Genomic DNA, 14,725 nt, shown 5'->3' on the forward strand with positions numbered 1-14,725 from the left:
TCTTGCCTGCTACACTCCTTGCATTAGAGCAGATGCACTCCAGACCTCCAGGCCCACTGAGGTCTTCCTCCCCCAAAATGTTCTTCCTTTAGATAGCTATGTCCTGGCCCCATTGGCTGAGTTGCAGGAGTATGTGCCGTGTACCTGGTGGATGGTGTTCTCGACAGCGCAGAGTCGCTGAGCAGAGACTGATAGTCAAGTTCCACACACATGATGATCTCGGGTTCATGTCACACTATCTGAAACCTCATGACTTGCCTGAACTTGCAACATCTCACTTACTGTACTGTCTGGAAACAGTACACATCTCTCTAACCTATGCTTAATGCTATTTCCATTCACATTGTCTGCACCTTTAAGACTTGAATAGCAGATTAGCTGTAAAGACTTGCATTCTAATCAGTATTCTGTAAACTGTGTGTGTCTTTTATATGCTCTGATCAGAACCTGACAAAGGAGCAGCACCCGGAAAATTAGTGGATTTACTATCAAATAAACTTGTTGGACTTTAACCTGGTGTTGTGAGACTTCTTATTGTGTTTATTACAGATAAACCCCAGGAGTAAGTGTAGCTTTATATGACCCGTGAGAGATTAAATCAGTCGGTAGTGTGGATTATCAATCAATTGTCAATCTACATTGATTTATGTTTGTGAAACAACTCCTCAGAGGCTGGTGTCTCTTCACCGGATTCCCTTTATTTATGAACTAAGTTCACATCTAAGAGCGCTTCAGCTACAAAATACAAATCTGGAGTGTCAGTAGCCCTGACACCCCTCAATATATATATATAGGTGAGGTTCCCTGATTGGGCAGACAGCCCTTTTCTCAATCAGGGTACTCATACTCCAAAAGGCCAACATCATGGGTTTTATTAAGGCCACTACAGTGTGGAAAAAACACAACTTATGACTTTTATTCCCTATTTTGCATGTCTCCTGAGAGAACCACTCCCCCTCACTTCTGTCCCTCCTTACCTTGTCTTACCTTGGACTTCATTTCCTTAAGCTGTATACTTAACCCTACAATGAACATTCTTATCCTATCCTTCAATAGCCCAGTATCTTCACTTCCAAAGGTGATTCCGTTTGGAATCTGCATAGCTCTGCAGTATCATGGCCGTAATCCTGTGGTCCTATTGGGCATAACTCACAAGTGCATAAATACAGTCAGTAATACATCCATCCAATCCATCCCCGCTCTCCTTTTACCTGTATCCATTTTGTAGATAACTGTTATTGAGTATTATTATGTTAAGTAATATTATTATGTTAAGTATTATTTCTCCTTATCCTTCAATTGTCTCATCCAAAAATTCTTTGTTCTTTTACTTCAGATTTTTTATTCACTCTAGTCTTGATCATGATAAGATTCTCTTAAAGGCGGTTTCCTTAGTGTTTTTCCTTACTCTTAAGGTCCTATTTGCCATTTCATATCAAAACAGGGATCTCTGTCTCGCAGCCTTTGAACAGTTTCAATGTCTCAGTTGATGCTAGTTTATCAAATACAGGAGTTCTGTCCTTTTTCCCAAATGCAATGACTACCATCTTATTTTGTTCAGTTTGTCTGAAGAGACCTTACAATCAGAATAATTTTCTTATAACTTTAAGAACAAAATCAAACATTTCTATTCAATTGCAGGCATTGACAAATTTTGCTTCTTTCTCTGCTGTCCCTTATAGAGTAATTTATTTTCTCAGAGATAACTCACTAGATAGTGCCTGACTTTTTTCATAGAATCCCTACAGTGCAGAAAGAGGCCACCTGACCCATCAAGGCTGCAACAACAATACCACCCCGTAATCCCACACATTCACTCGGCTAGTCCCCCTGACATTAGGGCAACTTAGCATGGCCAATCAACCTAACCCATACATCTTTGGACTGTTGAAAGAAACCGGAGGAGACCCATGCAGACACAGGGAGAATGTCACCCAAGGCTGCAGTGCTGACCACTGTGCCACCGTCAAGAGTGTTAAAATTTATCCCAAATTTAAATAGTGGCATTGTTGAGTTGACAGATTTTGTTTGTGGTCAGTTTACTCCTTCCAAGAGCAGTCCCTCTTAAAATCTCCCCAAATTGGTTTTCTACCAAACTTCTTCAAGGCTTCAGGCCCACCAGTATATTTTCGGAACTGACTTGCAATGACATTTTGAATATTTTTTTCAGCACTGAAGTTTGCAACATTTTGAATGAACATCAATTATTCAAAACTTTCAAATGTTTTCTTTCCTCTTGGAGAACTTTGTCAGGAGCTAAACACCAAATCTTTAAATTTCATAAAAAAAAAACGTCCAACCCAATGTCAATCTAACTTGGAGACAGTTATTTCAAAATTGCAATTTATACCATCAGAATTAAACAACTTCATTCTCACGTGGATGAATTTGTTTCCAAATTAGAAAGTGTTTATTAACACAAGTTCTTTATCTTAAATGACACCATAGTTTTTCAAAAATAATTTGTTAAAATCTCTGATATTCACTGGTCAGTGTGTTTATGTCAGATTTCCTCTTCTCAAGGTAAAAGGTACAATTGGCTTCAATGGGTTAAGTTCTTTTTAAAGTTAAAAAGATGGAAAATTGAGCCTCTAGACAATAACAATTCTGTGCCATTGAAAATCTAAATTGAAGTTTATTGGTCACAAGTAGACTTACATTAACACTGCAATGAAGTTACTGTGAAATTCCCCTAGTCACTATACTCCAGCGTCTGATTGGGTACAATGAGGGAGAATTTAGCATGGCCAATGCACCTAACTGTCACGTCTTTCGGACTGTGGGAGGAAACCAGTGCACCCAGAAGAAACCGTTGCAGATACAGGGAAAGCATTCAGATTCCACACAGTCGGTGACTCAAGCCAAGAACCAAACCCAGGTCTCTAGCTGTGAAGCAACAGTGCTAACCATTGTTCCACTGTCCTGTCTGTCAATGGATAAATTCTCAGTCACTCATTTCCCCTACACACAAACACTTAGTCACTCATTCACCTACACGCAAACACTCAGTCACTCACTCCCCTGCACACAAACACTCAGTGACTCCTCTATTCAAACAAATTATCAATGACTCCCTCCCCCCACACACACATGCATCCACTTGCATGCTCATATACATGTGCTCTGTACGCTGCAGACAGTTTCTCACATGCAGTCACTGACTTTGCTCTGCCCATATCCTCCCCAGGTCCGCCTGCTATTCGCCCTCCCCCCACCCTGCCTGGAGAGAGACAAACTACACAGGGGGATGGGGAAGAGAGTGAGAGACAATTGTAACGAACAGAGATGCTGAGAGATCAAAGAGGGTCTCAAATGCCTTTCACCATTCTAGTTTCAGTAAAATTGACGAGTTTGACTTTGAAATATTTATGACAACTGGTTCCACTCAATCCAGTTGCTTCCTGTTCAGGTAACACACACATTGGGAGGGATTTTCCGGCTGTTCCTCCAGCCGAGATTTTCCAGTCCCACTGATGGGGCAGGCCAGGCAATCCTGCCCATAGTAACTTGCTCCAGTGGAGTGCAGCTGGTTCCAGTAGAAGTTGGCAGAAAATACTGATGCCAGCTGGACAACTGGGCATCGCAACTGGATTTCTGCTGTGACCTGCTAGAATGATGTGGGTATGCCGGCGTTGGACTGGCGTAAACACAGTAAAAAGTCTGCTAGAATTGCCAGTTTGGTCGCTCTTAGTTGAGGCCAGTTCTGATAGTTATTTAGACCAAATAGCAACAGTAGATTTTCTCTTCCTGGTAAATGTTACCAGTTATCAATTGAATTCTGAGTGTTGTTTAGGGACTGCTTCAGTTTCTTGAATGGAGCTGAACAGTGTGGGAGCAGCATTGAGCATCCTCACTTCTGACTTATGGGTAGCACAGTGGCACAGTGGTTGGCACTGCTGCCTTACAGGGCCAGGGATCCAGATTCAATTCCAGCCTTGGTCACTGTCTGTGTGGAGTTTGCACATTCTCCCCGTGCCTGCGTGAGTTTTTTCCAGATGCTCCAGTTTCCTCCCACGTTCCAAAGATGTGTAGGTTATGTTGATTGACCATGTTAAATTGATCCTAGTGTGTGGGAGATTAGCAGGATAAATGCGTGTTGCTGGAGGAATAGGGTGGGATAGTGGTCGATACAGATTCAATGGGCCAAATGGCCACCTCTGTATGATCTATGCATTTGTGATGGGAGGAAGATCACTGAAGAAGCAGCTGAAGATGGTCGGACCTCAGATTCCAAGTCACAGCAATTTGTATAGCACTTTTCACGAATGTCAGGATAGCCCGCAGCAGTACAGTCATTAGCACTGCTGTCTCACAGCACCAGGGATCCGGATCCAATTCCAGCCTGGGGTGACTGCCCATGTGGAGCTTGAACGTCTGTGTGGGTTTCCTCCAGATGCCCCAGTTTCCTCCCACAATTCAAAGATGTGCAGGTTAGGTGGATTGGCCATGCTAAAATTGTTACTTAGTGACCGAATACGTGTAAGTTAGGAGGATAAGGGAGGAAATTGGTGGGGATAAGACTTGGTTGAGGTGAGCTGTTGGAGAGTTGGTACAGACTTAATGGGCCACATGGCTTCCTTCTGCACTGTAGGAATTCTGTGATTCACTCTGCAGCCAATTTAGTGCTTCTGAAGAATGTTAACCGAGAAAACACCACAGGAATTTTGCGCCCATGAAGAGGCTCTGTTGAATGACTAGGTAATCTGTTGTTAATGTCAATTAAAAGATCAGTATTGGCCAGGGCATGGGGACTGGGGAGAACTCCCAGGAAGAAAATCCCACAATCAGTGTTCAGTCATTACAACATTGCTGATTGTGGGAGTTTGATATACACAAATTGGCAGTCCATGATCCTTTCTACTACAACATTGATTGCACCTCAAAAGTGCTTTCTTGTCTTTTTTTTAAATTTGATCATGGGATATGGGCGTCACTGGCTGGGCTAGCATTTATTGCCCATCCGGAAGGACATTTAAGAGTCAACCACATTGCTGTAGGTCTGGAGTCACATGTAGGTCAGACCAGGTAAGGACAGCAGATTTCCTTCCCTACAGGACCTTAGTGAATTAGATTGGTCTTTAACAACTATCGACAATGGTCATTAGATAAAAGTCATTCGACTTTTAATAACCCACATTTGTAGTTTCTCTGTCTGTCTTCAGTCTCTCTCCCTCTCTTTACCTAGAGTGCTCTCTCGCTCCTCTCAGCCTCTCTCGCTCTTAAACCACAGGTCCATAAGATATAGGAGCAGAATAAGGCTATTTGGCCCATCGAGTCTGCTCTGTCATTCTGGTATGTTTCTCAACCCTATTTTCCTGCCTTTTCCCCATATCCTTTGATCCCTTTATCAATCATGAACCTTTCTATCTCTGCCTTAAATGCACTTAATGACTTGGCCTCCACGGCCTTCCAGAGCAATGAATTCCATACATTAACCACCCTCTGGCTGAAGAAATTCCTCCTCATTTAAGTTCTGAAGGGTCATCCCTTTAGCTTGAGGCTGTGCCGTCGGATGCTAGTCTCTTATACTAATGGAAACATCTTCTCCATGGCCACTCTATCCAGGTTTTTCAGTGTACTGTAAGTTTCAATGCAATTCCCCCCCCTCATCCTTCTAAACTCCTTTGAATACAGACCCAGAGTCCTCAAATGCTCCTCATATGTCAAGCCTTTCATTACTGGGATCATTCTTGTGAATCTTCTCTGGACCTTCTCCAAGCCCAGCACATCCTTTCTTAGATACGGGACCCAAAATTGCTCACAATATTCCAAGTGTGACCTGACCAGAGCCTTATAAAGCCTCAGAAGTTCATCCCTGTTTTTGTATTCCCCAGCCTCACTCTGCACCCCTCAGTCTCCACCCCTTCTGCCCCTTCTAAGTCTCTGAAGCAACTGCTGCCACTTCCTCAACTGCCCTGCCACCATTTTCTTCAATCTCTCCTTTAGCTTTCTCTGCTGCGACACCCTTTTTTTCTATTGTTCCCTTCAATCATATTGTCTCCCCTCGTGATGGTTAAACTTGCCTTCACTATCAAATCATTCAGTGAGACTGAACCTATATGAAATGTATTCGTGCACAAACTGAATCATTTACAATTATTTAGAGTTTGCATAATTTTCCGAGTTGAAGATGGAGTATGTCCTTGAGTTTATTTACACCAATTGGCTGGGAAGAAGCGAGATCCTTGAGCAATGATAGAGTGTTCTACAAGCCCAAAGGACCAGTTGGTTATTTGTTCAGTCCCTGGCCATTACTTTTTGTGGTTACACCATGCTCAGGGTCAGATCCAGCTATAGGAAGGTGTTCATAAACACGGGTGGTGCACCACCCGGAGACAAACCTTACCCCTTGTTGAGGAAGACAAATGCTGTCAAAGGTTACAATTTACCGACACTTCTAACTTTACCTGTCGTTTAATCTCAGTGTGACTTTAAAGTTCCACTAATTTCTTTGTTTATTTAGCCTCTCCCTTCTCCCCAGTCACTCATCACCTCCACATGAAGGGGCTGGGTAAGGAGGGTGGTTCAAAACCACTTACCTACTTCAACAATTACATCAAGGAAACATCCGAGGTTTGAATAGTTAGGCAAAAGCCCAATCTGAAATATGGAATTTTAATCAGAGAAGTGCAAGTTTGCAGTGTGCTCTCAGTCATTCACATTGGTCGGCATGGTGGCACAGTGGTTAGCACTGCTGCCTCACAGCTCCAAGGACCCGGGTTCGATTTCCAGCTTGGCTGATTGTGCAGAGTTTGCACATTTTCCCTGTGTCAGCGTGGGTTTCCTCCAGGTGCTCCGGTTTCCTCCCACAGTCCGAAGGACATGCTGGTTAGGCGCATTGGTCAGGCTAAACTTTCCCTCAGTGTACCCAGAGTGTGGCGACTGGGGGATTTTCACAGTAACTTCATTGCAGTGCTAATATAAACCTACTTGTGACGCTGATAAATAAAATTAAATGTAAAAAAAAACATTTTATATTCAAACTGTACCATTCACAAAGTGCTTTCTCTAGAAAAATTTAGAATGAAGAGAATCAAATTCTGCTTCATAATGACAGCAACTTTCATTTACATGTATACATTGTTGATTTTTCCACTTTGAAACCCATGAATGAACTGATCTGAATCACAAGTGTCTGAATTTCCCCCTTGCAAGTGAATCATGAACCAAACCATCAGCTGATTGACAGCTACTTTCTTGCTCCTGTCTCAGGATCAAGCCATGCGATTCCTCCCCTTCAACTTCATCCTGACAGGAACTGGTTCACCTGCTAAGCCTGCCTCCCCACTCCCTTCCCACACATTCAAATGGCCAAGAAAACCAGTTCAACCAGCAAAATGAATGAGGTCCAAAATCATCAGTTGCACCACCGATTCAACTGAACAAGTTCAAGCTTGTTCTCCCAGTTTACAATGGATTCTGCTGGTATGAGTTCAACTGGATGTCCCAGGCACCTTGCGAAATTGGCAGATATTTTTGATCAGTTAAATGGCCTCAAGCTCAGTCTTCAGGGAAAATCAGTGACAGACTTTCATGGGCAGCATAGGTTAGCACTGCTGCCTCACAGTGCCAAGGACCCAGGTTCAATTCCGGTCTTGGGACATTGTCTGTGTGGAGTTTGCACATTCTCCCCGTATCTGCGTGGTTTCCTCCCACACTCCAAAGATGTGCGGGTTAGATTGATTGGCCATGATAAATTGACCCTAATGTCAAAGGGATTAGCAGGGCAAATATGTGGGGCTACAGGAATAGGACCTAGGTGAAATTGTGGTCAGTGCAGACTCAATGGGCTGAACGGCCTCCTTCTGCATTGTAGGGATTCTGTGTGCAGGACAAAATAATAACGATTGTCAACAATAGAAAAATGTGGGCCAAGCGACTTGAGCAGCCAAATCGTTTGCGAATTTTGTCAGATTTCTTTGGCCATGCCAGAAATGCAGTTCCCTAACAGTGTGTAACATGGCATCAGACAGTACCTGCAAAATTCAAAAACACAGCTGTGTGAGTATCCCTTTTGGTCAAATGGACTGCCTAAAATGGTGATTTATAAAGCACTCTGAGACAATTGGGCAAGAACTAAAACAGCAGGCTGCAGCCTAAAAGATAGAGATAGACAGGCTGCAGCTCAGACGACTGAATGCACAGGATATGAGCCATCTCCAGGACAAAAGGGACATTCTGGTCAAACTTGGTTGTTTACCAGACATAGGGGCACCGTAACCCCTTATTTGGGAGGGAGGTGTGCATCATACGTGCCCCCAGCACCTACAAACATGGCCACTGGGAACACACCCAGAAATTGCTGTGGCGGCATCCAATTAGACTTCATCGATTAGGGTGATCAAGTCCTGATCGATTGATTGGCAATGGCCAAAAGGGGCGCGAAACCCAACAGGTATAAAGGGCGCTACACAACCAAGAATCTCTCTCTCTCTGACCCCACAAACAAATTACAACAGTGACCATCGCCAGCAATGACCAGCACGAGGAGAACCATCAAACCCGAGAAGGAAGACCAAAGCCAGAGTGCCAAACCAGGCCAAAGGACCAGACTATGCAAAGGACTACAGAGAACAGTGCACAGATAAAGGCCAATATCTGTCTGGGCGCCAGTCATGCAAAGTTAAGTCAAGGCCTAATATTGGATTTGAACTTTAGTATTTCTGTAAGGTAACTCATTGTTGGTTGGGTGGATGATTATTGATTGGGCGTTTAAATAAATATTGTTATACTAACAAGAAGTCTACTCGCAATTCTTTACCCACCGTATAAGGGTTAAAACAGACTGCAGCAGGCACAACAAATTGGCGACTCTGGCGGGACATCGACAAGAAGTAACTTTGTTGCTCTGATGTCAAATCCTACAGAACCTAATATCCCTGGAGGTTTAGCCTGAGCCCAAATTAAGACGACAAATGCCCCTCGTGATGGCCAGGATTTCAAGTAAATCGAAGGAAGTGGGAGGTCTATATTGAACGATTATTTAAAACTCAGAGCCAACAGCTGTAAACTCCTTATTGGAAAATTACTGCTTTCGGGAATTATCATTCTGCATGTGTTGTTACTAACAAGGAAGACAGGGTAAATTTCATAGGTTTACATTAGAATCCAGAGGGATTAGGTCTGGAACAGCCCAAAGCCACTCCCGCAGTCCGATCAACTCCCCACCTCTTGTTGTCAAAAATATAGAATGGCAGGAAACAGCACAGAGGCAAAGTGTCCCATATGGGAAACAAAAACCAGAGAATACATTAAGAAGAAAGGATGGCTCCTGTGGGCAGAATTTCCTGCCAATACTGGGACGGGACCGGGATCCCTTGGGCAAAAGTATTGGAATGGTCTGAGGAAAGTTCAGGGAAAACAGGCAGGAAAATGTGAGAAAGTGACTGCCATGGTGAGTTTCTCAGGACAGCCACTAGGAACAGGAAAGGAATTAATCACAGTTCGTAAGGAACTGGAGGAATCAAAGTGGGCACAGAAGGAAAAGGAGGAGGAGATTAAGAAATTAAAGGAACGGCAGCAGGAGAGGATGGAACAAATAAGAGCATAAAGGACAGAGAGGTAAATGAATTAAAGAGAACCAACCAGGCAAATTTATTACATCCGGGCAATTTTCAAACCCAGTATGAGAGAACCTACCAAGACGCCCATCACGCTGTCTTGGTGAAAGGTAAAGCCGAGCAGGCGGTAGCATGATTGGAAGCTAAGTGCACTGATGTGCAGGTGGCAATAAAAGTGCTACATCAAACCAGTAGAGAACAGAGACAGGCAACCACTGACAGGCAACCAGGTGAGGAGGTAATAATGGAGCCCCATGAGACAAATGACTCAGAGGATAAATCTCTATTGGGCGATTTGTTAATGGAAATGCTGAGTGAAGGAATCTAGGGTGCTCCAAATGATGAAATTCAGCCTCCAATGCAGACCAATGCAATGTACAAGAATCTCTGATGGAAACACCCATTTAAAACACTGTAATCTGTAGGTCCACCATGACTGACCGACAGTAAAATGTCCATGGTTAATTACAACCAATGCGTTCCCATACCATTTGTATAGTGCTAGTACGATTAACTGGGTTAATTACACAATCCAAAGCCATGCTCTTTGGTTATTTTTCTCCAGTTAAGACCAATCATTAAGACAACTGTGTCAAACTTTGAGATCACTGAGGCAACTGTGCGAAATTTTAAAATCATTGAGGTGGCTGTGGTAAATTTTAAAATCGTCAAGGTGACTGGGCTACACTTTAAATTCTTAGGGGCACCCATGCTTAATTTTAAATGCAATCAGCCTTCAAACTCCATGACAGTCATGGAACGGACACCTCTTCAGGTCATAATGGACCGGCTCCAGTGCTATTCGAATTCCTAGGGCTAATGGTGACTGCAGTTAGAATAAAACAGGCCGCCTTGATTTTCTGGCCAGTTAAACAAGTTCTTTTCCGACCACTCTACGACTCATCCATGAGCCGTAGAGTGGTCAATCTGAACAATATTTGTTCGGCAGTGGCTCACAATTAGACTAAAAAAATACACAAGTGACAATCAACATACCCCGGACCACATCACTGTTGATAATGTTCCAAAAGAAAAGGGGGGGGTCATGGACAGTTTAAATACATGTATATACATCAAATATCAGATGCGATAACAGCAGAAATTGCATTGATCTCCTGAGGACAACAACGGACAAAGGTGCAACCTACAATCTACCTCATCCAACTTATCATCAGGTGCAGCATGTGGTCAGGAAGGCGAATGGGATGCTGGCCTTCATAGCGAGGGGGATTGAATATAAAAGTAGGGAGGTCTTGCTGCAGCTGTATAGGGCATTGGTGAGGCCGCAGCTGGAGTACTGTGTGCAGTTTTGGGCGCCGCACCTGCGCAAAGATATTTTGGCCTTGGAGGGAGTGCAGAGGAGGTTTACTAGGCTGATACCGGAGTTGAGGGGGTTGAGCTATGAGGAGAGGCTGAATAAACTAGGCTTGTACTCGTTAGAGTTTAGAAGAATGAGGGGAGATCTCATTGAGACGTATAAGATGATGAATGGGATGGATAGGATAGAGGTGGAGAGACTCTTCCCGCTCAAAAAAGACAGTAGGACTAGGGGGCACAGCCTCAAGATAAAGGGGGGGTGGTTTAGAACGGAGTTGAGGAGGAACTTCTTCACTCAAAGGGTGGTGAATCTCTGGAATTCTCTGCCCGTTGAAGTGGTGGAGGCTGCCTCGCTAAATATTTTTAAGACGCGGGTTGATGGGTTTTTGATAAGAGAGGGAATTAAGGGTTATGGAGAGAGGGCGGGAAAGTGGAACTGAGCCACGACAGATCAGCCATGATCTTATTGAATGGCGGGGCAGGCTCGAAGGGCTAGATGGCCTACTCCTGCTCCTATTTCTTATGTTCTTATGTTCTTATAAGCGTGCAGGACACTCCAAGCAAGATGAACTTTTGGTATCCCGGTTATTTATGGTTTCCTCCACCTGACGAGGGAGAATGTGTGTTGTGGGTGCATACCAGTAAGAGTATAATGTTTGGGTGTAACAACCAGTGGCTGGTGTACAAAAAAGCAAATGGCAGTTCAACTGGATGTTATCTGAATGTCACCATAGCAGGGGATGGGTGGGGATTTTCAAATAATGAGTGCCCTGAAATTGGGTGTCTGGCCAACAGCTCAGGAGAAGGATTAGAGCTTAGGCAGCAGTGCCCTGGGACACTCAGAGGGGAAGTTTGCGTTGTATGAAATAAGAAAGGGCCCAAAGCCAACCCCAAGCCCCCCATCCCACTCGATTTGTCCTGAAGCCACCCCCGGACCACAGAATGGATTGATACTAAAACACGCAGGGAAAACCCTGCATGACAACATCCACCACAAATTTCCTGTGGTAATGGGTATAGCTGGGTCCCAACTGCCAGAGTGGTGCTCTCCCCAATTTAAGTGATTAAACCTCCACTTGATTCACAGACTGTTAGGACAGAAGATAGGAATGGACGAAAGACAGGAAAGATCCAAGAGGGAGTTAGTCAATGACACGGCCACAGCATATAGGGCAAGGATAGCAACTATCAACATCCATGATTTAACCAACCGAGACAATAAACTTAGAATTCTGACCCAACGGATTAAACAGACTCTAAGTTCTATCAATGAGAACAATCAGCAGGATGCTGAAGAGGAACTGACTGGGAATGCAGCCAACTGCCACATGGTAGCTGTATTAGAAGTACACACCAAGACAATCAATCAAACTATCAGGGAAAAATTAGAGGATGATAATCAACAACAGAACCAGACTTTATGTAGTGCATCTGGACAGTGGATGATCGAACGGCTAAGGGAAAATCGACAGCAGGTACGCAGTGGACAGGTTCTATCTTGAATTAGTGACGAACAGATGGAACACCTACTTATGGGTAAGAAACACCCCAAGTTATCTGGCTGCCAGACGCAACAGTTGACCAAAATCTGTTTCAGTGACGACTGCAAAGGGACTCTAGAGAAAGTTCTAGGAATGATATTAGGGTTCCCCATAATCACTGAAGGTCTTTGAAATGGAGACTATAGGGAATTTCCATGAGGATATCTGGATAGGGTACAACGGCACTTCACCGTACGCAGTGGAGAATGAAGGGAGACTCATAGGATTACACTGGACAGATGTCATCAACTGATAATCACATGCCTGAACTCAGTTTACTCAAATAAGCATGCACTATGTGGCTTCAGAACAAACACTAGCCTAAATTGCTCAGTAGAAACTTGTAGCCTGGACACAGACATAACTTGGGTAGCTTACAAGGGAGCAGGGAGATACTACCTCACCACCTCCCTAAAACAATATCAGTTTCGCTCAACACATTGTAACATTGCTGACACTACATTCTGCATCAAACCAGACATACCAGCTAGGGTGGGCCTCATTCAACTAATAGACGTTCATAAGAGAGAGAGGGTAGATTTGAATGCCACTGATAGGCAAAGGGATCTGGGTGTACAGGTACATAGGTCACTGAAAGTGACATTGCTGGTGGAGAAGGTAGTCAAGAAGGCATACAGCATGCTTGCCTTCATCGGCCGGGGTATTGAATTTAAAAATTGGCAAGTCATTTTGCAGCTTTATAGAACCTTAGTTAAGCCGCACTTGCAATATAGTGTTCAATTCTGATCACCACACTACCAAAAGGATGTGGAGGGTTTGGAGAAGGTACGGAAAAGATTTACCAGGATGTTGCCTGGTATGGAGGGCATTAGTTGTGAGGAGAGGTTGGAGAAACTTGGTTTGCTCTGAATGGAATGACCGAGGTTGAGGAGTGAGCTGATAGAAGTCTACAAGATTATGAGAGGCATGGACAGAGTGGATAGTCAGAAGCTTTGCCCCAGGGTGGAAGAATCAATTATTAGGGGACATAAGTTTAATGTGCGAGGGGCAAGGTTAAAGGAAATGTACTAGGCAGATTTTTTTACACAAAGGATGGTGGGTGCCTGGAACTCGTTGCCCGGGGGAGAGGGTGGATAGTGGAAGTGGATACAGTTGTGATTCTTAAGGGACAACTTGACAAATACATGAATAGGATGGGCATAGACAGATATGGTCTCTGGAAGGGTAGAGGGTTTTTGTTTGGTCGGGCAGCATGGTTGATGTAGGCTTGGAGGGCCGAAAGGCCTGTTCCTGTGCTGTAATTTTCTTTATTCATTGTGGTGGTGTGCATAAGAAAAAGATTGAGAACTGCTACTCAATGAAATAAAGAACAAAGAACAAAAACAGCCTGGGAAACAGGCCCTTCAGCCCAACAAGCCGGCGCCGCCATTTAAACATTACCAGTCCCCCCTCCACCCATGACCCTTATCTATGCTTATGGCATTTCACATTGAGGGAAACTAATTTAGGGACAATTTATTACCTCCAATCAGCCTAATAGCACACATGCGCTGTAACAACTTGCCAAGCTTCCTTCAACAGCTGGAACATTAAAGACAGGAGGCACATCACAACATCACCACCAGCAGGTTGCACTCCAGGTTACACACCATCCAAATTTGAAAAAAAACATTGCATGACCTTCATCATCTCTGGGTCACAATCATGCGCCGGAATTCTACCGACCTCTCTGCCATGGGACTAAAAGCAGGCGAGGTCCATTGACCATAGGTGAAATTTTCTGATCTCAGGTCAAGCGAGCTTGTAGAAACCCGCCCTTGGAACTACCAACATGAAAGCACTGTAGGTGTGTATTCACCAGGCATACCATGCAGTTCAAGAAACCAGCTCAAGGTCCTTCTCAGGGGCAATTAGGGATGGGCAATAAAGAACTGGCTTTTTCAGCAAAAGCCACAGGAAATGCTGAAAACCATCAGTGCAAATCTTTTTTTCCATCAATTTATTTTGTGGTTCTCGTCAGATCAGAGATACCTAAGAAGTGGTAGCTTTGTTTAAGCAATTAGGCTTTCCTCATACCTTTTTCCTTCCAAAATCCACACATACTGTCAATGGTCATGTTGCGGTAGTGGCAGAGTAACAGATAAATAAACAGATTCACAGACGTGGTCGTTCATTTTTGTTCTTGTAGTCAAATGATGATCTGAATATTTGAGATGGATGTCAGGCTTAACGTAGAATTCTGCTAAAAGTCCCTGGCAGTTTTACACAAGTGGGGAATTTATAGACATGCCATTGAAACCACCTCAGCTCTCTGTAGTCTTTGTGACCATTTTAAACATCTCTATG

The sequence above is a fragment of the Carcharhinus amblyrhynchos genome, chromosome 9 (genome assembly GCF_965287045.1).
Source record: "Carcharhinus amblyrhynchos chromosome 9, sCarAmb.v2.hapA, whole genome shotgun sequence".
Classification (NCBI taxonomy): Eukaryota; Metazoa; Chordata; class Chondrichthyes; order Carcharhiniformes; family Carcharhinidae; genus Carcharhinus; species Carcharhinus amblyrhynchos.